Genomic DNA, 27,846 nt, shown 5'->3' with positions numbered 1-27,846 from the left:
CATCTGTTCTAATTTAATTAAATTCTATGTCTTTGTGCAGCTGAGGATTGCTCTGCATTTTTAAATTGATGTAATGATTACATTGTTCAATTAAATGGAGTTGCATGAAACGATCGTACTGCATTACCTCTGGATATCCTTGTTGCTTATTTTGATTTTAATCACCTTACTTTGAAATTGTATGGATAACACCGTACTAAATTCTGGTGCCTAAACTTAAGTACCATATTCACCTGAATCTATCTATCTATCTATCTATCTATCTATCTATCTATCTATCTATCTATCTATCTATCTAATAGAGAGAGAGAGAGAGAGAGAGAGAGAGAGAAGTGGTACAACAATTCACTAATGTTTACTGAAAATAGCAGTCGATATATATATTTAATACTTTTACAAGAAGATGAGTGACCGTGATTTTTTAAAGTTTTGATCTACCAACCTTCATTGGACTGTCCAGTTTAATGATAAATTGTTTTTATTATAACCTGACATAAAAACAAACATTAATGTATATATTTGTGTGTGTGTGTATTATATTACTAATACTTCAAGCAATACTAATAGATACCAACTGAAGTTAAAAGTAACTGGTATGACATCGTATGTAATTACAGTTGCCACAGGACAAGTTGAAATGAAAGCTATTTCGTTTGAGGTGAGTGCTACACCACACAATGTGGTGGTTATTATAAGCAGTTGTAGCTTCCAAGTTAAACTTGTTTATTCTCATAATTTACACTCTTTCAATATTCTTTTGGGTATTTTCATTGCTTTTTAAAGTAGAAATGAAATATGTTTAAAATCTATTTCATTTTAAAACTGAAATCTTTAATCAGGTTACAAATGTAACCCAAATATAACTTATTTACAAGAAAATTTTTATTCAGAGCTGGAAATGATTTATTACTTTTTTCTTAAATAAGGAAAAAATTCAACTGCTTATTTTTAATTGCTATATATAAAGGATCAACCCCCTCATTACAACTTAAGTTTAATTTTATGATTAGTTTCAAAATATTGGCTTTGACATTTTCTCTTGAAGTTTCTCAAATGTTATTATAAGATGGAAAAAGTCAAAGACTCTGCATGGGACACGAACCCACATTTTCTGTAAATATGATAGATGTTCTACCATTATACCAAAGCAACATTTTGAGTTTTCTCCCTCCATTTTTTATAATTTTTATGATTTATCTTTTTTGTCTTGATGAAAAATTCTGTGTTAAAAGATTTAGAGCTGAGTGAATGAAGCTGATGCAATCCCTGCCATGAGGTTAGTTGTATCTTTTCCAGTTCAGATCACATCTAATTCTGATGTGTTCAATTGGAATTGGTTTCTACTTGGGAAAACGCTAAACCTGTTCTCTTTAATCGCCTTGAAAATTATTCAAGGCATATTCTCTTAATGGGTTATTAATAATTGATAATTAATTTTTGGATGATCTAAATAACTTCAGTTTGAAGGCATTGCTGAAACCAATAGTAATGATGCTTTTAATAGTTTTGTATTTCTTTATGGAATATTTTGTTTTTTTTGTGTGTTTGAAAAATCATTTACTGGTTGATTTGCCATTTCACAAAGAAGAATACTGCTACATTGTTTCAGTTTCATTACTTAGCTAGTTCTTCTGGTTGTGTGTGTGTGTGTGTGTGTGTGTGTGTGTGTGTTTTTGTGTGTGTGTGTGTGTGTGTGTGTGTGTGTGTGTGTGTGTGTGTGTGTGTGTGTGTGTGTGTGTGTGAGAGAGAGTGTGAGAGAGAGTGTGAGAGAGAGTGTGAGAGAGAGTGTGAGAGAGAGTGTGAGAGAGAGTGTGAGAGAGTGTGAGAGAGAGAGTGAGAGTGAGAGAGAGAGAACGAGTGAGTGAGAAAGCTGATAACAAGTGGGTTTAATGAAATGTCCTGTACATCTTCTAAACCAATATTATTTGCATTATTTACATTAGATGGATATTTGTCTTCATCTTGTTTGTTGTTAACACAACTTTTCAACTGATGTACTATCCAGCCCTCATCAGGTGTCCTGGGGGATTTTCGAACCTGGATTCGAAATTCCTAAGGTATTTTTCCAATGTTGTTATTATTATCATTATTATTCAGGTCACTGCCTAGATTCGAACTCTTAACCACTACACCATGGAGTGAATTTTAGGGCTTCTAAATCTAATATTTTCCTATCCTTTCTTAATGCACTCGTTCTGCTTAGGAGGTTATGTGCTGCCTCTTTTGTAACTTAGCAGTATTGGGTGTGTAAGGGATATATTGCTCAATCTCTTATTTGAAGATATCAACTGAAGGACAGACTTATGAATACACGTATGCATATAGAGGCACTCTTCATCATCATCATCATCACTCTTGTATATATATACATGTATATAAGTACACACACACACGCACGCACATACAGGGTGCAACTAAAAAAAAAAACCTCACAAATTCACCTTTCTTGACAAACATTCCAACAGCAAACACATATTGTGAACCATGACAATAATTGAAAAGAAAAAAAAAAATGGTAAGATATTAGTTACATGAAGACACCAGTAACATATGCCTAACTTCAATAGAGTTGTATCAATGGCTGTGTAAAATATAGAAAGTGTTTCTGCCACTCACTGTACAAACTTAAATATATATTGATATAGATATGCTTGTATGCACATAGATATGCTGTACTCTTCATCTCTTTTACTGTTAATACAAAGGGTTTCTCCTCTTCTGAACCACCTAGACACATACCACCCAATTCTTTCCATGCACACTATATTTCACTGGACACTTCAACCAGTCCTTTACTCTTAAAACTCAGCCATCTGCTACTCCCATTCTGCCCAGTGTTCCACAGACAACAATTCAAGCTGAAAAACTAACTACATTGACCTTGATACACTTTTGAAGGCCATGGCGCTGCCATTCATTCTGGATTAAAAATATTAAAAAGGAAGGAATTCAGGAAGCATTCCATATTTTCTATATGTGCAGACATGGCTGTGTGGTAAGAAGTTTTCTTCCCGATCACATGGTCTGGGTTCTGTCTCCTTGTGGCACCTATAATCTTGGGCCGACCAAAGACTTGTAAGTGGATTTGGTAGATAGAAACTGAAAGAAGCCCATCATATATGTGTGTGTTTGTGGGAAATGTTTGAAAATGTCCCAATATTCAGCCCATTTACTTTGCACCATTCAATGGGTCATTTCTTAAATTTTTTTTTGTTTGTGCCAGAATTGAATTTTTTTGTTTTAGAGGTATAAAAGCTGAGTTGGAAACCCCATGCTGGTTGTTCTTGATATAGTTTCACATTTAAGGCCACATAAGCTACATATTACAGGTTAACTAGTATTTAGGTGAAAAATCTTAATTTATACCAGGAGTTGTTTGGCATTGAAGTTACTTGCATAGATGATTTATTTGCTAAAAATTCTTTGTATAAGCAAAAGTATTTAATTTAAAAGTATTTTTTCTCCCAAGGTACATCAATCTTTGCTCAGATTAGGGCTATCTTTTCTGTTCCAATCAACCTTACTTTCCCAGTGTACATTTTTCTAAATATACTTCATGCAAAGGTGCAATATGTAACCCTTTTGATACCAAACCACATGAGACCTGGTTCTACGAAACCAAATTCTTTGTTTTAAAGTGATGTGAAATTAAGACCTTCCTGCAAAATTCCCTGAATGCCAGTTTAAAAATGGCAAAGATATTTTACTAAATTTTTAATTAATTTCAAAATTAATTGAAACAAAGTCTATTTCAATAGAAATGTGATAACGAAATATTTACAAAATAGGTAAAAGTTGAAATTCTTTTTTGATTCAAGTGCAAAAGTAACTCAAAATTCAAGAATCTAACTTGTATGTGATGTGTCTTTTACACTATATGCTATTATTAATCTTTTATTTTACCTCATTACATGGTGAAACTAGAAGAAAGATGAAAGAAAAATATTAAAAATCTATAAAAAATTATTCTTTTAGTGTAGCAAAAGCACAAATCAAAGCAATCGGAGCATTCCAGTTCTCAGAAAATCCATAGGAAAGAAATTATAAAATGACTCGCTGGTGGGTCGTGCGGGACTTGCTAACATACCACCATAGCCCACTGGCAGGACGTGAGGGAGTCAGCATGTTAATCCTTCATTCTTTTCTGAATTAATTGAAACAAGAGCAATGCATTTCGGTAACTAAAAAGGTTAAGTGTCATTTGGAAAATTTTATTTTTTGGTTTGACTGTTGTTGTTAAAAAATTTTGTATTCTACATTGAATAAAGGTGTTTTTATTGTTAGTGTTGAAATAGTGAGGATAGAAATTTTATTAGAAATAAAACTTTGATCTAAGGTAAATATTCCAAGATGGTTATATATTTTTTGTTATTAGCTGGTGTTTGGTATGTAAATTGATATCAAGTTTTAATTTAAAGTCACTCTAAAACAGGAAGTTTATATCATAGAACTAGGGGCAAACTTAGTGGGTGTTGCATCAAAAGGGTTAATAATGACAAAATTATTATTTTTTAAATTAATTAACACAAAGGCAGTCTATTACGAAAGAAATATAGTAATGAAAGGGTTAAATTTTTTGAAAGCATTTTGAACTCCAACTCATGTGTAATTTATGCATTGCCTCTATTTCGATTCAACTTCCATATATTAGGATATGAATTTTCTTATTATATCATTCCAAGACTGGTGATCTTTGTCACTGGTTTGTCCTTATCATTTCAAAGGAATTCATTTGTAGTGTGCTTTATATATAACCTCAACAAATACATTTACTGTGGCTTAGTAAAGCAAGTCTGCTGATACAAAAATGTACGAGTCCATAGTGTTTCACTCTTATGAATATGCTTTATATCAACGTTTTATTATATTTCAAAATCGTTGGTGACAAAAGCAATAAAATGTTTTGCCACTTCATAGTAAACCACTCACCATACTAAGAAATAGACTCTGGTAAATGTAACAGTTTCTCTGTGTTTTTCAAATGACTAATGCAGCTCTCCCACTGTTCCCACTATGGAATTGTTAACATATGAACACACAATCACACACATTCTTTTATTCTTTTATTCTTTTATTTGTTTCGGTCATTTGAGTATGGTCTTGCTGGAGCACTGCATTGAAGGATTTTAGTTGAACAGATCAACCCCAAGACTTATTTTTTAAGCCTAGTACTTGTTCTATCGGTCTGTTTTGCTGAATCGCTAAGTTACGGAGATGTAAATACATCAACACACAGACACACATAGATATACACATACATACATACATACATATGATGGGCTTCTTTCAGTTTCCGTCTACCAAATCCACTCACAAGGCTTTGGTTGGTCTGAGACTATAGTAAAAGGTACTTGCACAAGGTGCTACACAGTGGGATTGAACCTGGAACCATGTGGTTGGGAAGCAAACTTCTTACTACATAGTCACATCAAGTTAAGATTAGACTCAATACTTTTTCTGTAGAGCCCATGTCTATTAAACTTGTACAAGGAGAGGTTTGACTGTGACTTCAAAATTTCTTCTAGTTTTCTTCCTCTCCAGCTTTAGTCACTCCACCAACACTAGAAATCCATGGGGCTTGTTCAGGCCTCTGCATGCCTACTTTCTTCCAAACAATTTAACAGCTGTAATCCTTTTGTATTATCCTAATTCCACTAATTCTGTGAATCCTTTTCACTTGGTTTAGCCTTTGTATATATCTTTTCACTTGTTTCAGGACTTTGGCCATGCTGGGGCACCACCTTGAAGAATGTTAGTTGAATGAATTGACCCCAAGACTTATTTTTTTAAAGCCCGATACTTATTCTATCGGTCTCTTTTGCTGAACTGCTAAGTTACAGGGATACAAACACACCAACACCAGTACTCAAGCGGTGATGGGAGACAAACATAGACAGAAAGGCATATATGCACATTGCAATTGAGAAGATGAATCTCAGTGACCTTTTTGTGTGCACAGTTTGTAACAGACTGTGCCTTTCTTTTGCTGGAGTGAAATCTCATTTGTGGACCCATGGAAAACAAACCTCCACTAACTACGCTGCCTCTCTATCTGTGCACACCTTACAATGCCGTGTATGCCATAAGGTCTGCAAATCTAACGGAGGCCTCAAAAGACATTTTAAGATCCACAAAGATCAGAATTTATCTGCAGCTTTTGGTAGTCCAAATCAGATATGCAATCTATGTGGGTGTCTTTTCAGAACATTGTCTGGTTTAAAAAGCCACATCAGATGCAATGATGGATCTAAGGTGTAGGTACAAGAGGTGGTCAGGCTCTGCATAGGGAGTAGACAACTACCATGTATGTATGTATGTATGTATATATATATATATATATATATATATATTTGAAAGTCTTTGGGAAGAAGTTTTTTTCTAGTGTGTGAGTGCTTTCATTTAACGTTTCCAAATGCACATGCTCTTAATACACACACACACTAGGCTTCTTTTAGTTTCTGTCAACCAAATCCACTCACAAGGATTTGGTTGACCTGAAGCTATAGTAGAAGACACTTGCCCTAAGTACCACACAGTGGTACTGAACCCAGAATCATGTGGTTGGGGAGCAAACTTCTTATTACACAACTGCACCTGAACCTGTGTGTGTGTGTCGTGGCAGATAACAGTGTCACACAAATGGCACCCGTACTGGTGGCACACAAAAGCACCTATTACACTTTGGGAGAGGTTGGCATTAGGAAGGGCAACCAGCCATAAAAAACCATGCCAAATCAGTCTGGTGCAGCCTTCCAGCTTGCCAGCCATGGTCCATCGGTCAAACTCATACCAGCATGGACAACGGATGTTGAATAATGATAATGATGATGATGTTCAGGCATGGCTGTGTGGTCGAGAAGCTTTTTTTCCATGCGGTTTTAGGTTCAGTCCCGCCACCGTGTAGTACCTTGAGCATGTGTTTTGTACCATAGCATCAGGCCAACCAAAGCCTTGTTAGTGGATTTGGTAGATGAAAACTGAAAGAAGCTTGTGTGTGTGTGTGTGTGTGTGTGTGTACACACATGTATATGATACATTCAGCCATTGTCTACTATAATTAATCTTGTTCATTAAAGATGATGCTGATATGCAGTAGAACGGGTTTCAAGTTATCCAAGTGCCACAAAGAAGAAAGCCAGGATGTGCCACCATCACAGTGGTTGATAATATGGAGGGCAATTATAAAACTTCCCAGTATAACAAAGTAGTGAGGAACTTGTGTGTTAAGAGAGCTAGTTTGTTTGACATCACAGCCAAGGCCAAGCTGGAGTACCACCCTCTGTGTGTGTGCTGTATTTCAGTTTTGTAAACTGGTCCACTTTGGCAGAATGAAAACTGGGTGCAAAACTGAACAAGCTGAAACCCTTATTTCAGACTTTGTTTCTTTTTGCCTCAGACTTTGGTCTGTGGCTATTCTGGGGAACTACTTTGTATATAAAGTATTAGAAATTAAGTATTTATAACATAGACACATTGTCACAAATTTCCTTCTTGTGGGGAGGGACTATTTGATAAAATTGACCCCTTCTCATCCACTATTTGGCTGGTCTGGGAGGCAAAGTTGACCTTGGCAAGATTTGAACTCAGAACAAATACTGCAAGACACTTTGATGCTCTAACCACTTTGCTAATCTACCACACTCTTTAAAACTCACCCTTTAGCATTCAAACCGGCCAAATCTGGCCAGAATATTTAACCTGTTTTATACTGAAACTGGCCAGATCCAGCTTCTCACCTCGGTCATACAGTGTCATTCTAAAACTAAACAATCACATCATTAAAATCTCTAAACTATTAATGATGCATGATTAATTGAAAACAATATAAATAAACAAATATTACATTTGAGTAATCTAAATACTAAAGGGTTAAACAAAAATGTAACAAGAATAAGATGTGGACCCTTATTTAAAGCCCTTATCTAGATCCATGAAAGGATTAAAGTTCAAGAAAGAAAAATAATTAAGTCTCTCAAATAAAGATTATAATTATTGGGTTAATTGTTAATTTTATTTGTTAATTTGAAATATTTTCAAGTAATGGTTTTGTGAATTAGACTGGAATGTCTGTCAGTTTGCATTTTTGTCTCCAAGAGTATGAAAAATGAAATCCCTCTCTTAACATTATACTGGCATATATATGTGTGTGTGTGTATGTGTGTGTGTGTCTAGACCAAGTGCCTTATGAGTGGATTTGGTTGACAGAAACTGAAAGAAGCCCATTATGTGTGTGTGTGTACGTGCATGCACACATGTCTGTCTCCATACTTTCATGTGATAGTTGTAAATGAGCATTACTATTATATAAGTAGTTGTTTGCTTCCAATCTTCCATAAAAGCATGTCTGACCATGAGAGAAAATACCTTGTTTAAAAGTAGTTTAAGGTTGGTGAAAGGAAGGGCATCCAGCCATACAAAACCGTCTCAGTTCTGTCTAGCTGATGCAAACATGGAAAAATGAATGCTAAAACAATGATGGTGATATATAAGTATCTCCTTATTCTTTGATATTGATAAATGTTCTTTGTAGTTTTAATTACATATTGATGAACACGACAAATCTTAGGAAACTTCACTGTATTTTTTTACCTTAATTCCATGACCATCTTAAGTTAAAATTTGGAGGGAGACATTTTCATCTCACAAAATATATTTCGTTACTAATTCTTATACATTTTAACAAGGTTTTCTAATTTCAGAGGCTCCATTTCTTTTATATATAATCTAATTTAAATAATTAAATAATTTATACATGATATAATCAATGGTAATTTTTTAAGCTCTGTAAGATTATTATAAGACATGAAATTGGTTAATAGTATAAACTTCAAAGATTGGGCTTTATATATTTTTAATCTTCCTTAGCTAATTAATTTAAATATAGTCATATTACTATTTTAAATTTAAAATTAAAAGCAAAACAACCCCTTCCCCACTGAATCTATAAGTGATAGAATTTTCTATTTGCATAAACCAAGTGAAAAGGATTCACAGAATTAGTGGAATTAGGATAATACAAAAGGATTACAGCTGTTAAATTGTTTGGAAGAAAGTAGGCATGCAGAGGCCTGAACAAGCCCCATGGATTTCTAGTGTTGGTGGAGTGACTAAAGCTGGAGAGGAAGAAAACTAGAAGAAATCTAGGATGAAGTTACCAGCTCTGTTCCAAAGCTTCTGTAATGTATTTCACTATGTTATAATAACCAATATAAATATGTTGGTTGGTTGTGTTTTTCAGTTATGCTTTATGTCATATAGAGAGAGGGGTGAGAGAATAAAAGAGAGGTTTAGAGAGAGAGAGAGTTAACATAAGAGGTGCAGGATGAGTGCACATACTCGGTGGCAAGCAATGAGTATCAGTCAGAGAGTATCAAAGGAGAAGGAAAGGAAGTATATATATATATATATGTATTGAAAGAGAGTGTGTGTAAGCCCCCCTAATATGACATCAACAAAGAGAGTCATTTTGTTTCCAATTTGAAATTTTGTTTTAAGGTATTAAATATTTTTCTTTTGAAAATTTGCATTCATTTCACCATTTTTGCACAAGCCTCTCTATGCTGACAAAAGTCTACTTCCAAACTTTTCTGTCACATGATGTTACCCTCTCTAATTTTAATATAATTCTTAAGTTTCCTCCTTTTTAAAATTTCCAGTTTTGATGTTACCTGATTGTCTGCTACATGACCCCTATTTCTCTAAATTGTTTACACTTATACACACAATGTACATTTCAAAAAGTTCCCAAACTAGTTATGTTTAATGAAAAATAACTTATTTATCTAAGTTTTAACATCGTCTCCTTTGAAATAATCACCTTGCACAGCAATACACCAGTTCCAGTGTTCTTGCCACTTTTGGAATGCGGCCTGGAAGTTGTTTTCTGTAAGCAAGTCGAGGACTTTCTGTGATTTACTCTGAATCTCAACAACGGTGTTATAACAGTGACCTTTGAGCTGCATTTTCATCTTGGTAAAGTAATGGAAGTCAATTGGTGCTAAATCTGGTGAATAGGGTGGGTGCAGAAGCGATACCATGTTTTGGGCAAGAAACTTACAAGTGAAGAGAGTTTGTGAAGAATCCAATTCCTCATGCTCCAGAGATCCACTTGCTTTCACCAAACATTCTTCCTCAAACATTCCAAAACGTTGATGGTCTGGCCTTGGCGGATAAATTCTCGATGCACAAATATTGCAGATGTCAAAAAAATATTATGAGCATGCCCTTGATTGAGCTGCAGCTCTGTTGTGCCTTCTTCAGTTGTGGAGACGAAGGGCTCTTCCCTTGTGATGATTACTGCTTTGTCTTAGGGTCATACCTGTAGACCCAACTCTTGTCACTGGTAATGATCCTTGACATGAAGGATGGGTCATCAGTGGTATGCTGATGGAGATCTTGACAGACTTTGACGTGATGTCCATGACAAAATCACAGACTATAACATACAGATGATCACAAAAATACAAATTTCACAACTTGTGAAGTAAACACAGCAATGTCACTCGGTACACTGCTTCAGGAAGGTCACTGCTAGCTCTCACAGCACATGCAACCATGTGCTGCCATTTGTAACCAATCTAGGAACTTTTTGATACTACCTCGTGTATTACACATACAATTTTCCAGTTCTTGCAAGTAGTTTTTAGTGATACACATATAACCTCTTATAAGGGCTTCATGTGGTTTATTTTTTGAATAGAAACTAATACATTTTAGTACATTGATGACTAAACGTAAAAGCTACAGCCGGCTGAGCCAAGAAACAGTCTCTCAACTAAAATGCTTCACTGCTTGCATCTTTTCTTCAATGTTGTTCTTTGGCAAAGACAAGACATTTCACTCTCAATGTCTCAGCTCCTGTCACTGAATATATATTGATGTTTAGCCACATGTCAGCTTGGTTTGAGCTGGCCTATTCATTATATTTATTTACTTATTTTATATTGGAATTTAAAGTATAACAGTATTGAAGCTTACAAGTTTCCAATGGGTCAATCTGGGTTAGCTGTGTATTATTGGTTGACAAGAGTAACAGAGGAATCCGTTGCCAAACAAATTCCTCAAGGCTCTTTCTTCATAAAGCATTGATTTTTTTAGTGTTCTTTCTGATGTTTATATCAGTTGTAGGCATGGATGTGTGACTAAGAAGTTTGCTTCCCAACCACATGGTTTTGGGTTCGGTCCTGCTGCATGGCATTTTCGCCAGGTGTCTTCTTCTATAGCCCGAGGCTGACCAAAGCTTTGTGTATAGATTTGGTTGACAGAAACTGAAACCCATTGCATGTATACATGTGTGTGTGTGAGTTGGTATTTTCTCATCTACATGTGTGTGCATTTGCTACTTGTAAGCACTGGTTTTGCTCACAGTTTTCATTTATTTGCAGTCCACATGGCTTTCTTGATGTGTCATGTGATTTTTGTAAACAAAAGGCTCATTTGTTTGATGTTTTATTTCACTTGGAAACAAGTGAGATTTGGTGACAGGAAGGGCATCTGGTCATAGAAAAATCTGACCCCCACACTCTCCATTTGTTTGACCCATACAAACATGAGAGAGTAGGTGTGACTGTGATGATTCCAATCGTGACCATCCCTTTTGTTTTTTTCCAAGTATGGTACTTTACTTATTTTGTAAGACTGAAAGGATATGATTTCAGAAAGATTTGGATGTAATTTGTAGCTGATTGAGCATCTCCATAGAAGAGCCTTGTGCTTTGTGTCACTGTGCCACCTATTGAGAGATATCTCTTATCAGCAAACACCTCACAAATGTCAGCTTATCTGAATTTATTCAACACAACTGGAATATTGTTTGGTTATAACTTTATTTTGACAGTGGCCTTGCAGTATTTAGAAAATCTTTCTAAATATTGCGAGGCCACAGATTTTACTGCATGTACAGGGGGCCACCAGCACTAGTGAGTTCCCATGCAGCTTACAAGTCCAAGAGCTCTGAAAGAGGAGGTTTTATACAAAGTGATGATGGGTTAAAGTATGAGAGAAAAGGGCTTAAGCAGGAAAGGTCTCTTGATTTATAAGGCTAATATGGCCATTCAAATTTTAGAAGAGTGTGTGGGGTGGATGGATATATGTATATGCATGCACGTGTATACATACCCTAGTTTTGACATCGTAGGGTAGTGGTAAATAAGCATCACTAACATGGAAATATTTTTGTATGATTAAAAATATTGTTTTTAATTAATTTATTTGGAATAAAACGTACATTCTCTGTTCTTATAAAATGTACAACTTCTATGAACATGGAAATGGCTGAAGAAATAAATTGTTAGAATAAATGTTTATCATTGGCATATTTAAAGTCTGTCTTTGAAACTAGTTTGGTTTTTCTGATTTTATGCTGTTATTCTTTTATTTGTTTCAGTCATTTGACTGCGGCCATGCTGGAGCACTGCCTTTAGTTGAGCAAATCGACCCCGGGACTTATTCTTTGTAAGCCTAGTACTTATTCTATTGGTCTCTTTTTCCGAACTGCTAAGTTACGGAGATGTAAGCACAGCAGCATCAGTTGTCAAGCGATGTTGGGGGGACAAACACAGATACACCAACACATACATATATATATATATGATGGGCTTCTTTCAGTTTCTGTCTACCAAATCCACTCACAAAGCTTTGGTTGGCCTGACACTTGCCCAAGGTGCTACACATGGGACTGAACCTGGAACCATGTGGTTGGTAAGCAAGCTACTTACCACACAGCCACTCCTGTGCCTATGGTAACAAGTTTATAGAACTTTTGGTACCAACTGACATCTGTTACACTGTTTCTCTTTGTAGAATATAGGCATAGGATGTGGTTAAGAAGCTTGCTTTGCAACCACATTGTTTGGGGTTCAATCCCACTGTACAAGTGTCTTCTATTATAAACTTGGGCTGACCAATGCCTTGTGAGTGAATTTGGAAGACACTCCCTGCTTAGAGGTTCGTATATGTCTGGGTGTCTGTTGCTCCCCACTTGGCAACTGCAGTTGGTCCCTTAGTGGTTCAGCAAAAGAAACCGATAGAATAAGTACTAAACCTAAAAATGCATATTAGGGTCAATTTGTTCAACTAACAACCCCTTCAAGGCATTGATTCAGCAAACCCCAAAATATTTTATGAACTGCTTCAATGTTAACATTAAATACAATATACTAAATTTATTCAAAAGATGTTTTGTTTCCTTCTTATTTTTATTAAATAGATTCAGTTAATAGTTTCATTAAAAAACAAAGAATGCAACAAATGAAGGTGAAATATGATAAAGTAAAAAAAAAAAAAATCCTTAGGTAGCTTTGACATGTGTTAAGATTAAATTGAAATGAGTAAATAATAGATGCAAGCAGTTCAGGAGTAGTATTTCAATGAAAACAGTTGAGTTAATTAATGAAGTTAATCACTGATTATTTTAATCCAATTTCTTTTAGTTGGTCTCATTCTGTGTCTTTTTTTGGTGCCAGCTTTTGTATTATTGCCTATTGTATTTGGAACCCATTGTAGCTTGTAAGTCACCTCTTTTGTTTGCAAGTTGATTTAAAATATTTATTTAGCTGACATTCACCATTATGAAGTAAGTTGATATGCCCCTTGTATGAAATCGCCCAGAAGAGATTCAGTACGTGATTTTTTTATTGAACAAATTAATAAAAGGATAGAAAATTTGCAAGTTTTACCACTATTGTAGTAAATGGTATGAGCATTGTTGTCACCATTGTCATTGTTTGAATGCCCAGTTTTCCAAGCTTGCTTGGGTCAGACAGAATTTGTTGAGGCAGATTTTCTATGACTAGACTCCCTTCTCACCATCCAAGTAAGGTCATGGTTGGAGATGTTTACTCTGAAGATTGGAAATGAAGGACCCTGCTTGTGTGTGATCGTGATGTTTATTTGCACCTATCACATGATCTGAAGACAAAGCAATACAAACAGACACTCACACGTCAGGCTTCTTCCAGTTTCCACCAACTAAATCCACTCACATGGCTTTGGTTGATTTATGGGGAAATATTTTTCCTTTTTATTGGATTTTCATTTTGAGGTGGTTTATCTTGATTTTAAGGGAATCCTAATCAAATAGACCCTTCTGAAGGTTCTGTTGTGAACGTTTAGTTACTCTGCATCTAACTAAAGGTTATAATAAGAACTGATTCAGTAAAGCATAACAGGTTAATTATAAGATGAAGCTGAAATCGACTCCACTGCTAATATTGTTCTGAAATTAATGCTTTCTGATAAATGGTTCACCATGTAATAACATCACAAAATAATAAAGAGAGAATAGAATTAAAAAAAACAAACAAGAAAAAGTATTTTAATAAATTTAGCTTATAGTCTTTGGCTTGAACATGTTTGTTATATTTTCATGGAATTGTTAGTTTTATTCTATTTTATTACATAAAAACAAAAGCCATTACATCATGGTGGAGATTGGAGAAGTTCTTGGTTGGGGTTTCTGCTGATTGAATCAGAGCATTTGAAGTATTCAAGTAAGGACTCGTTTGGGGCCAAAAAAAAAAAGAAGAAAAAAATCGGATTATTTTGGTGTCTAAGTAAGGAGTTAAATGGTTGTGAATTCATAGGATTTTTAATAATTTGGAGAGAAATACATTGACTGTGATCTGTCGTGTACAATGCTTATTTCTATGGACAAATCAAGAGACTGATTGATTATCAAAGACGTTAGTTGGTATTACACAAGAGAGAAGACATTTTTCTTGACAATGCATGTCTAGTCAAGAAATGTGGTTTTGAAGGGGAGAGTAATTATAAGCAGATAAAAACCTTTCCTGCTATATTTCTTCTGAAATTGTTATAACTAATTTTGAAATTAATGAAGAATTTAGTAAGATAGTGATAAGATTGATGGTTAACTCTTTAGTTAACATATCCCTATTGAAATACACTGCCTTTCGTTCAACCAATTTTGATGCAGTAAAGAATTTAGTGAAATAACTTTGTTAGGAAACTGCTGTTTGGGACATGAAATTTTAATGGAAGCTTTTAATTTATATAACTTTAAAACAGGAAATTTTGTAATAGTTGTTATTTATAAAATTACCACCACAAAAATTAAGACTTTTTAAAGCTTTTTGTGGTTTCTGGAGTTGGTAGAAACATTAAAGATTTTTCACAAATGGTTGTGTGGAAAACAAAATTGGGACTTTTGAAAGCAATATCACTGAAAGGGTAATTTCAAACGTTTGAAATGTAGAAAATATTTGTAATGGGAGAAAAACGCCTTGTTGGGTAGCAGCTTTTCTAAAACTAAAACGCTATATTTCTATCTGTCTTTTCTAATTGACTATCTCTTTCCTTGGAATGCCGTGACCACCACTAATAACAACACATTCTGCTTTGTTTAACAATTTTGTTTCCAACCCATCAGAGACCACCATTGGTTCTCTGATACAAAATTCCTGATTGAATACATAGTAAATTAAAACTTTCCATCGAAATTTTCGTGTTAATATATGTTCCAAACCCCAGTTTAATAAAAACAATAGTTATTTTATTAAATTCTTCATTATGTTCAAAATTAACTGAGCCAAAGATGCTGTGAATCAACAGAAATATGGTAACATAAGACTTAAATAGGCTTGCTTGAATATATTTATCCCTCTATAAACTGTGCAGATGTTATGGTTAAGAGCGTTACCAGAATATAACATATTTCTAGGTGCTCTTTCTTAGCGTATGCCAACGAAAATATGATAAATATAACAGCGAAATTTTGCTGACATAAATTCGTGGCCCGTTAACATTATCTAATAAAGTTTATTTATATCTACATCTTGTTTGCTGAATGATTTTTATTCGGCTTCTTTTCCCTCTTTATTAAAAAAGAAAAGAAGGAAGAAGCCGTCCGTAATTCTCTATCAAATAGTCAAGATGTGCTGATATGTAAATAGCTTAGTTGAGTAAATAACTTTGGAAAGAAAATGTTTTGCTATTTCTTTTGATAGTTCATTTCTTTTTTTGAGAGTTGCTGTTATCTGTAAAGTTGTTAATCTCACATAAGTATTAGTGCAAGAGAAATTAAATACATTGAAGTTGTTTGTTTTAAGATTTTATCTTCGTTCTTTATATAGATGAAATGATTAAAGCAGGTTGTCTTAAAGATTTTCTCCAGTCATTCAGTATTGAAATAAATAAATAAATATATATAGTATAAACTGGCAGGATTCTTCTAATTTTGTTTATTTTTCTTCATGTTTTGAAGTTGAACTGAATTGAATTTTTGTTTTAATTTACATAAAAATGTTGCTAGTTTGGTTATACTTTAACATACAAAGCCTTAAACAATCAGTTGTAGGTCAGTGATGCTACATCGAGCTGTAAAGACTGCATATATAGATTCAGGCTTAGACTGCGGCTATGCTGGGGCACCACCACGAATGATTTTAGTTGAACGAATCGACCCCAGTACTTATTCTATTGATCACTTTTGTCAAGCCGCTAAGTTATGAGAACGTATACACACCAACACCGGTTGTCAGGTAGTGGTGGGTGACAAACACAGGCACAAAGACACCGGATACGACATTCTTTCAGTTTTCCGTCTCCGAAATCTACTCATCAGGCTTTGGTCGGCCCTAGGCCATAATTAGAAGACACTTGCCCAAGGTACCACGCATATCAAACATGTATCAAGAAAAGTGAATATGGGAGGTTTTTGTTTTGCTACACTATATAATATTAAGATATCTCTTAATTTACCTACTATTCTGCTTGTGTGGACTCACTAAAATCTTATATGGATCTTCGGGAATCATATGGACCCCAATTTAAAACCACTGATTCAATACAATATGCAGGATGCGGCAGAAAAACCTCCCATATTTTACAGAGTTACTGATTGGTATGGCGCTTGTGAAATGGTGGTAATGGTGTCTCCTCTGTGTAGCTTATGTTTCACCATTACATTTTTGTTATGATCGTGGTGTCGACGCTGTGTTTGTTGTGAAAAAGTTTATACAGAATCGGGAATCTCGGAGAAGGTTTTTCTTTCTGCATGTTGTAAAAGTGCTGCTGACCAAACTTGAATCGTTTTCTCGCTTTTACTGAAATGGCTTTTCACAATTTATCTGCAGTGTCGTTATATAACGATATTTGTATCTTTTGATGACAAGGTTTTGGGAATTATCTTTAACTGAAACAAAATAAACCGATAAATCAATGTATTTTATATCGATTTCTTGCATTGGTATTGAGTATAGTTGTTCAATTGGCAGCTGTCTAGCCATTATTTCATTTAACAGCGTGGGATTAGTGCACAAGTCACACAAATAGACCAAGGTCAAATGGTATGATTTCTGTCACAATTCTTGGATTTTTATCTATTATTGATTGATGAGTAGTAGAAAGGATTAAGCAATCAATGTATTGATTTGATGGGGAATTTTAAAGGTTTCTTTTTTCCCCCCCAGCGAGTTGGCAGAATTGTTAGCACGACAGACAAACTGCTTAGCGGCATTTCTTCCAGTTCTTTACGTTCTGAGTTCAAATGTCGCTAAGGTTGACTTCACCTTTTATCATTTTGGGATCGATGGAATAAATAGAAGTTGAGCACAGGGTGTCGATGTAATTGTTTAATCCCCTTCCTTTTAGATTACTGACCATGCGTCTATATTAGAAAGAATTATGTGTGATTAGTTGAAGAGAGAGGCGAAAGTCTTTTGGTATTAAGACTGCTTCTGTCGCTAAGAATTATTTTTAGGGGGAGAAGGGGGTTGCTATAATGTTAAGTGTTTAAATATTATGCTACCATTTAATGTCATCTATTTAGGTTTATTACAGATGAGTATAATTAATGGTGGAGGTATTGTGAGTAGGAAAAATTGCAGGAAGTGATAGTGTGAGTAAATATTGAAGGAGGAAGTGGTTGGACAGTATATTTTTTAAATTTTTTCTGTTATCACCCCCCCTTCTCCGTTCACGCATGCGCTTCAGCACACTAAATTATCGTCTGCTCTATTGAAACTTCCAAAATATGGATGACAAACGGTAGAAGCAAACAAGAGAAAGTTTAGGGTAAGGTGTCTTTTTTAGCTTTAATCAAGCAAAGGATGTGGAATTAGAATTGATATTTAAAAATATATAAAGTTGCTTTCGATGGTCACTCTGTTCTAACTTTGATGTACTTCAGATTTTGTTTGATTGCTAACCAAAGATGTTCCTGATTTATTGTATTTTATTGTTTATTTCTTTCGTAAACTTTTATTTTATAAGACTTTGATAACAAATCTTTTTGTTTTTAATTTTGTAAGTATTGAAAGCTATACCAACTCTCAAACTGGATGCCACTGCATAGTACCAAAGACACCACCCTCTCTTTCTAGAGTAAGGACTGAATACTGTAACAGCTTAGGGTTCAAGGGCCTTAAAACTTTTCAGTACCTTGCCAAAAAAACTTCAGATCTAAGAGGCATAGAAGTGATCAAAGAACATTTAGACAAATTTTTATCTGAGATACCAGATGAAACTACATCACACCAAAAAATGCAAATAAATGCAGCTTTGCTTTCTGTAGTCTTCTATCATAGTTCCTGGTTAGCCAACTCCTTGTGAGTGGATTTGATAGATGGAAACTGAAAGAAACCAACCATGTATATATATATATATATATATATATATATATATATATATATATATATATGAATAAATCAAAGTTATTGTTTTTCATGCCCATTTTCCCAAGCTTGCATGGGATGGGCAGTTTACTGAAGCAGATTTTCTACAACTGAGTGCCCTTCCCGTCACCAACACTCACCTGTTTCCAAGGAAGGTAATATTTCCCCATAGCCAGACATATCTCCACACAGAATATTGGAAATGAACAACACTGTCATTTACAACTCACACAATGCCAAGTCCCATGTATATGTACATGGGGGGGGGGGGGGGGTGCATGTATTTGTGTCACTTTGTTTTGACATGTGATAGTTGTAAAATAAGTGTCACTATCATACAAACAGTATCCTTTGTTTACAGTCTTCTGTAAAAACAAAAAACAAAAAACATACAACCATGGGGAAATATTTCCTTGCTTGGTAACAGGTGTGAGGGTTGGTAGCTGGAAGAGCATCTGGCCATAGAAAATCTGTCTCAACAAATTCTATCTGATGTTAAAAGATGATGATGAAATTAAATTTAAATGTTTGAATATCAATTCTGAAGTTCATTTAATCTTCGTATTTGAAATTATGTGTAACTTGTATCCTTTCAAAAATGGATGTCAACCAGGTGATAATGAGGATAATGAATAATGTGTGTTGTATGTTCAAAGAATGAATGATTTATGTTAAATACATTTAAAAACAAAAGTGTATATATGAAGAGATTATTGAAGATTGATAACCTTTGACCAAGTAACCTAAATGAAGTCTGGGTCAGTGTAAACGGGATTCCTGTTAAGCTCTTAATAACCAGTTGAAGAATAAATCGACTGTTGCTTTATCATTGAAACTATAAGTTGTATTACCATTTTATGGTGGCTGCTTCTTTTAGAAAGCTTCCAAAGACACAAAAGAAAACATTTCATTCTGTAGTTGGAATTACATTTTCTAATAATCTGTCAAATGTCATTTTCTTTGAAGTTTTTAATGTTGTAACCTCTTCATTTCATTTCTTTCTGTGATTCTTGTTCCCGTTTGATGTAGCAACATTGCTTTGGAAATCAAAGATTAAAATTGCCTCTTCTACAGAAGTCAGATAGAAAGAGATAGCTGGAAGCATTTTATTTCAAATGTTGCCATAAATCTAAGTCCTTTCAGTTGGAACAGGCAGAGGCAGTGCCAACGTACCTTTAAATGTGATCCAAGCATTTTCATTTGCCAAGTTATCTTTCTGTGCATTAGCTTCCGACATTATTTCACATGTCCTTTTATTTTTAACTTGCCTTATTTATATTTCTTCCAAAATTTTTTTTGCTACAGGTGATTGTTTTGGGCATTCAATTTAGAATTTTGAATATTCTTTGTGGTAGTAACTGGAATGGTATACAGCCAGTGACATTGGATATATTTGGTAAACCCTTTTCATACCGACCTGCCTGAAACTACCTCCTGGTTCTTTGAGACAAGCTCTCTATTTTAAAATTATTTCAATTAAAACTTTCCATCAAAATTTTATGTTAATTTATTTTCCAAACACCAGTTTAATGACAAAACTATTGAGACAAAAACTATAACAAAATACAGTAACAAAAAGGCCCAGTTTTGTGGAAGGGTTTCCATTTTAAGTTACCATATATGTAGGCTACAAGTGTGTGAATTGCATGACTTAAATGGCATTATATATTAGAAAAAAAAAAACCCCACTGCTATCCATGTTTGTATGGTTTAGTAGGTAATTATGCCAATATTTATGTGAATTGTTGGAACAAGTGTTTCGTGGTTAGATCCTCTATTGTAAAAGTGGTAACTTCTGTTGTATTTTGATGGTGTCTGCACATAGAGAAAATATTTCTCTGTAACAAGCATTGTTTGATTGGAATTCAAATTGTGACCATTCCAGCTTCTTTTTTGGAATATATTATCAGGATTACTTTCACTTTTTGATCCCAACTTGGCAAAAAATTGTCTCTGGTTTTATAATACACAGTTTCTGTTTTTAAAGTGATTTAAATAATTCTTCCATCAAAACACCAGCATAAAACTGACAAAGCTATTTTACTATATTCCTTCATTATTTTCAAAATTAACCAAATTTAAAGCAGTGTATTTCAATAGAAACGTGGTAACAAAAGGGTCATCCAGAATGTAATTTGAAAAAGATTTGACAGCAATTTTTTGTCAGATGAATAACTGTGTGCAGGCTCTTTTGCCAGCTCACTAGATATATTTCTTCTTCTGGTTGGTGGAAGACTACACTTGGATATGTAGTGGATTATCATATAGAGTGTTGTAATATGTTTGAATAAAGTTTCTTCATTGCTCATGTCAGTATGCTAACATAAAATGACTCTAACGTGTGAAAGTTATTTTTGAAAGATCTTACATTAGGGTCTGTGTTATTTTTTTTTGCAAATAACTCTGTCGCTGAAAGGAGACTGTCAATGCACACAGGACTCACCGCCCCCTGCCACCCTCCTCATTGCTGACTAGTTTCAATACTTCTTGCCTTAGCACTTAGAACTTTCTGATTTAGTCAAACATACAGATGTGAGCATGTTTTCTGCTTTCAACATAGCCCTAATCCTACAAAATACAGTAATCATTATCACTTTATGTCCACTTCTCATTGCTTGCATGGGTCAGTCAGAATTTGTTGAGGCAGTTTTCCTACAGCTGGATGCTCTTCCTGTCACCAATCCTCACTGGATTCTATGACGAGACAGGTTTTTCATGGAAAGCTGGAAATGAACTTCATCACTTGTATGATATCACCATCATGTGATATCAAAACATGGGCGCGCACACACACACACACACACAATGGGCTTCTTTCAATTTCCATCTACCTAATCAACACACAAGGCTTTGTTTGGTTTGGAACTATAGCAGAAAGTTCCATGCCATGAGACTGAACCCCAAGCCACATGCTTGGGAAGAAAGCTTAATCACATAGCCATGCCTATTTGCTCTCATAAATAATCTTGTCTACAGAGATCTCTTTTTATCTTCTCTCTTGAAGTTGACAGCCAGATAATTGTCTTTTGTGTATGTTTCTGTATAACAAGAAAGAAATTGATTGTGAAAAAAATATTTTCTATATTTGCCTAAATTGTTGTAAAGCTTTTAATAGGCAAGGGGAGATCGTTAGGACGGCAAAATGATATTAGAATATTCTGAGTTTCTGTTTCCCGTTTCCCCAGCATAAATTTTGCTTTACTAATTGACTTGGTTTCTAGACGTCAATTTGGAATAAATTTACATAAGAGAGTACATATTATTTCAAGTGATTCTAGTTATTCCTTTCTATGTCAAGTTTCCATATATTATTGATTGCTCGATTTAAGCCTAACTGTTGGTTAATCAGCAGCTGTAACATTATCTGGGTGGAGATTTTGGGAAGGCATATATTTTCCTTCTCTTTTATCTTTGCTGTATCATTGTTTCATGTCACAGGAAATCCATACCTGCTCATCATGTTCACTAAAAACAACAGGGACCACTTAATCCCTGTTTGTTTTTAAGTGAAGACAATAACATGTCAGTTTGGAGGCTTTTTTTTTTGTAAAATTTCATGTGAAACATACTTATTAAGCATTTGTTTTTCATCTTTCTATAAATTGCTGAAGATTTGCAACCTGAATTGATGTCACAATTTTGGACAGCTTCATAATAACTAGTGTTAATTCTACTTTTATCAAATTTCTTGGTGTTTATTCAAAATGATGAAATGAATATTAATTTTCAAAAGGAAAATGTTTAATATCTTAAAATTAAGCAGATCTCTCATTTGCATGACTTGTTCTGTAACAACTCTGTTATCTCCTCCTCCTCCTCCAAGCCTAGTTTGTGCACTCATCCTGCACCTCTTGTCTTAACTCTCTTTAACTTCCTCCCTCTCTACATCATGTAAAAAGCATGACTGGCAAATCAACTGCTATACAAAAATGGACAACCACAATTTCTAACCCATTGCCTTAACTCACTGCCTCTGGTATTTTCTTGCATTATATATTGATTTTGAAAACTTGTTATTGATTTAGTTAATTGCCGTCATCACTTTGTTCGTGAATTTCATTCTTTTGCATTTATTATTTTTTGTTTTTAAACGATGAAAATAATTTGCAAGAAAACAAGAAAAAAAAAATCCCATTTTAAAAGAAACTAGAAATAATTGTTAGTTTTGATAATTTTTATTTACAAATCTATTTCTTTTGATAATTACCATTAAAGATAGCAGCTTTCCAGGGGTGTGTTTTAGAAACTTTAATTTTTTTTTCCTGAAATGAAGATTATTAGTGTATTTAATGATGCAATTATTGAAAAGAAAATGAAAGTAAAATAATTATATAATATTGTTCAAGATGTTTTATTAAAAGTTGTGATCTTGTAAATTTTTTCTCAGCTTAATTAGTTAGTCATTAAACTACAATCTTTTAAAATAAAAAGAAAAACTGTATTAGATGATAGTAATGTTTTTTTTTGTTGTCCTGTCTAGAATCTAATTACCTCGGAAAGTTATTCTTAGTATTATTTTTATAACCTAGATGTTGCTGATTTCTCCCCCCCCCCCATATTCTCTGGCTATAAATAACCAACCATATCTTGGCTAGGGTACTGACTTCTGAGAAGATATGATGTCTAATGTACATATCTAAAGAAATATTAGAAAATTGTTTTTGTTTGGATTGCTAATATTAAACAATCTTTTTGTGAATGTTGGTTAGAATAATCGACTGACTTTAATTTTATGACACACATCCAATATATAAAGAATAGACCAATCTTGGAAGTGGAGACTAGTTTTTTGTTATACAACAGAATTAAGAGAATTTCACTACAGAAGTGATAGATATATCAATATATCGATATTAAAATATTGTGCTCTTAGCAAGTTTGTGTACTTTGCTATCATTCCTTCTAACATAAACATATTCAGTCACCAGCAAATGCGGTGCCACTGCTTTTAATTCTATGTGTTTATAATGCAGGTGTGGCTGTGTGAATAAGTTTGTTTCACAAGCATGTAGTCTTGAGTTCAATCTCACCTGGGCAAGTGTCTTCTACTACAGTCCTGGGCCAATGAAGGCCTTGTGAATGGAATTAGCAGGTGAAAGCTGAAGAAAGCCCATTGTATATGTATGCATGTACCTTTGACATCATGTGATAGTTGTAAATGAGCATCACCAACACATGATGTTTGTTTCCTGTGTTCTATGAAAATCATGTCTGTTCTTGGAGAAATATTACCTTGTTTGGAAACAGGTGAGGGATGGTGACACGAAGGGCATCTGACCATAGAAAATCTCTCAACAAATTCTTTCTGACCCAAGCAAGCATGGAAATTGGATCTTGAAATGATGATGATTGTCTTCTCTGATCGCTCAGAAATGACTGAAATTAGGGAATGCAACTTTAAAAAAAAATTTTTATTGAGCAGAAGTAAAAGTCCATAAGCCTCCAATATCAAGTGAAACTTTTAGGTTAAAAAGGAAACAGAAAAAAAAAATTTTAAGCTATTTAAGTTATCACTAAATTAGTGGACAGAATTAAATACAAGTTAATGAAAAAGCTTCTATGGAGCCTGATAACATAGCAATTAAGTCTTTATTGAAATTTCTCTTCTTGTCAATGTCTTAAGTAACCGAGATAAACAATGTCCTTATGGCAAATTAAAGCAAACATTATTAATATTGATAATGTGTTTATTAGTGTTATCTGTCATATGCTGGATAACCTTAGAAGTATACTTTTACCACTTATAGGTCCAAGGACTGCACTGTGCTCCAATATCTGCTTTGGTATAGTTTATTATGATTGGATACTCTTCGTAACACCAACCACTTTACAGCATCTGTTGGGGTGATTTTATTGTGCTAGTAGCACTTGCGAGGTTTCCATGCAGCTTGCCTTCAGAGGGCAACTTTACATTAGGTGAGGGGTTAAATGTATGAGGGAAGGAACCTGAGCAGAACAGGTTTCTTGCTGTGGAGGGACTACATGACTACTGAAGAGGGTGGGAGTAATCAAGTGAAGCTAGAAAGCAATAGAAATGGTGGTTGAGGAGGAGTTTGGGAGGACCATCAAGGTGTGAGGTGAGTATAAGTGAGGACAAATGTGGGTTGTAAGAATGTGACGGGGAGATGAGCAATAACAGTAAAGATTGGGTGGGGTTGTAGCGTGGATTAGGGGTGGGAAACAATTAATGATGCATGAATTGGTGGGGATGTAGGAGGAGTAGGAAATGGCTGACAGTGCAGAAGAAATGATGGGTTGCAGGGAGAAGAGCAGAATAGTAAGATGATATAGTATTAAACTGACCGATAAATAATTGTTATTTCTGGTTTTAATCTTAGAGTAGTGTAAAGAAATGTCCCATCATTCCACCATTTGACTGCAAAGGTATGTAACTAAATACTCTAAAATGTTCAGTCTTGGACTTTACTAAATATTCTAAAATGTTCAGTCTTGGACAATTAATTCTATTACCCTTCCTTGTGAACAATATTGTCTCTTCAATTCATAACTTCATGCTAAATGTAAATGGGTGTTAACATGGAAAGTCTGCAAATATTTGGTTATCTTTTTATTTATATAAATGATAAAATATTTAAAATTTTTATGTTATACATGCTTAAAAGAAAACAACAAAGCAAAAAAGAGAAATAGCTATTTAACAATAACAAGTTATTAGTTAAACATTGATGAGATGTATATGATTATTTGGACGTGGAGATTAAAAGATTAAATAAATTTCAGACATGTAAGGTCTCTATATAATAATGGGTGATAAGTTGTTGGTTGGTTGGTTGATTTCAGTCATGTTTTATTATAGTAGAGAGATAACCTGAGATGCAGGATGAGTGCAAATACTATGTATGGTGGCAGGCACTGAGTATCTGAATGCTCAAACACAAACAGTAAACTAGGAAAATTCATTGAGTAAATGCCGGATTAGTTATTGAAGGAATTCAAATTTTGCAAAGATAGTTTTCCAGTGGAGTTGATTGTGATTATGTTGATAAAATTTCGAAAAATATACAAATGAGAAACTTTTCTCCTTTAATTTTGTATTGAGGTAATAAATATTTTTGTTTTGAAAATTAGCATTTCATCATTTTGTATAAACACCAAGAGGGTTGATAAATTATATTGTATGAATGCCATATTTTCTGATATTACTGTTGCTGGCAAAAGTATACTCTCAAAATTACTTGTCATGATGCATAGCTTTCTAGTATAAATATTTGGTTATCTATTTATATAAATAAAATATGTGAAGGAAATTTTTGTAATATTTGTTACACATGATTGAAAGAAAATAACTAAAACACACAAAAAAAAAAAGAACTTTAAGAAGTTGCTTGTCAAACATTGTTGGAAGATAGGTTCATTAGAACTTAGGGATTAAATGATTAAATAAGTTTCAGACACTTGATCCTCTTTTACAGAGATTTTATTGCGTTTTAATATTTGGGAATGATAACTTACTAAACATATCATGTTATAAATCATGTAAACGTGTATAAGAAATTTTCCTTTTTAATGTTGATGATGATGGAACTATACAGAGCTTAGTAATGCTAAACTATTTTCTCACTTACATTCTTAAATCTTTAAGTTTACTGAGATATAAACTGAAGTATGTTAATCTTTTGAGAACAAATCTGCATTCTTAATAAAACACCCCAGAGATTGATCGCAAAAAAAAAAAATAATAATGGCATGACAATTGTTGACTCTAGGGATTACTTGAAAATGGTCAAACTTCATTGTCTCCAATGCTATCATCAGTGCTTCATCATTTGTACAATGTAGGAAATATTCCATTGACACCATCTAAACAATGTCAGTTCACAAGCCACCCAAGGCTTAGCTATAGACCCTTTACCAAAATTGAGCTTGCATCACATTGTGACACACTTTTTTTTTTTTTAACCTTAACTATTCCTGCCTTAACAGTTTTCTGAAAGAAACTGAGGGGACGAAAGAACATTCAAATGGCACCAGTACAAATTCCTTTTAGAAAAACCAGACAAACTGCTGACAATTGGATACATCTTGGCAAACAGCTCCGTATTTGAGCGGGCTATGGATATCCTAAAACATGACTTAGCTCTTCAGCAATCAAATTACTCTGTCAAATGTATTATCTATTCACATTGTTTATACATTATCTCATAGCTTTGAGATTTCAACGGTGTGATTGTTTATTTTTAGAATGATATTGTAGGGTAGGTGTGAGAGGCTGGATCTGGCTGGTTTGAACATAAAAGAGGTAAAATATTTGAGTCAGATATGGCTAGTTCAAATGTTAATAGGTTAAGACTACTCCAGGTGGTGCTACTAAGTTAGACATGGCCTGGGCCTGTTTATCTGTCAAAACTTATTTGAGTGTTAGCTCATTACAATTTCCTTAGCTCCTTTCTAAACCGGATTTGTTTTGGAATTCTTAGACTCATCATCAGTAGTATCACATTTATTTTAAATAGGTTTAATCGTTTTGATACCAATCTGCATGAGATCATTTTTTAAGTGATCTCAATTAAAACACTCCCTCAAAATTTCGTGTTAACAAATCCAAACAATAGCTTAATAATAACAAAATCATTTTACTAAATTCTTCATTATTTTCAAATTAATTGAAACAAAGGCAGTGAATTTTAGTACAAATTTGGTAACAAAAGGGTTTAGTTGGTATTGTAATGTGTGTCAAGACCAAGCTATGAACATGTTAGATGATTGAAGTATAGGGGTATAAAGTAGCTATGAAAAAAAACTTGTTGCAACATTTTACTTGCCAGAGTGTGTGCGTGAACGGAGCAAAGGTTTATTTTAAAGATGTATCTTCTTTCGTAACCTCTGCAGGTGAAGAGAAAATGAAAATAAGCGGAACTGATGATTAGAGAGAATGTGCAGATGTTGACATCTCTTGACCTCTCAAGTCTCTTAGCATAAATATTGTATAAATAATATTTATGGATCAATAAAGTCAAGAACATGGAAGCGGCAAAAGTAAGAGAATGCATATCGCTGTGTGGATGACTAACTCAAGCACATGTATACATGTTCACATGGGCACATGCTCACACACACACACACACACACACACTTACGCACACAAGCATGCATACTTTCTTTCTCTCTCTCTCTCTCTCTCTCACATACACACATGCACATGCTCTCGCATTTTGGAAAAGCAAATATATCTGACAGGTTAGGTGAAAGTCTC

The 27,846-nt window shown here is 34.2% G+C and overlaps 1 protein-coding gene across 8 annotated transcripts in view; it reads left to right on the top strand.

Annotated features, from left to right (window-relative positions):
- The window catches only part of LOC106867341 (rho GTPase-activating protein 39), a 452,309-nt gene that overhangs the window by 20,344 nt on the left and 404,119 nt on the right, over window positions 1-27,846 (top strand). The window lies entirely within an intron of this gene.

Source organism: Octopus bimaculoides, chromosome 3 (genome assembly GCF_001194135.2).
Source record: "Octopus bimaculoides isolate UCB-OBI-ISO-001 chromosome 3, ASM119413v2, whole genome shotgun sequence".
Taxonomy (NCBI): Eukaryota; Metazoa; Mollusca; class Cephalopoda; order Octopoda; family Octopodidae; genus Octopus; species Octopus bimaculoides.
The sequence above is the reverse complement of the archived record's forward strand: the minus strand, read 5'-3'. Positions and strand labels throughout refer to the sequence as shown.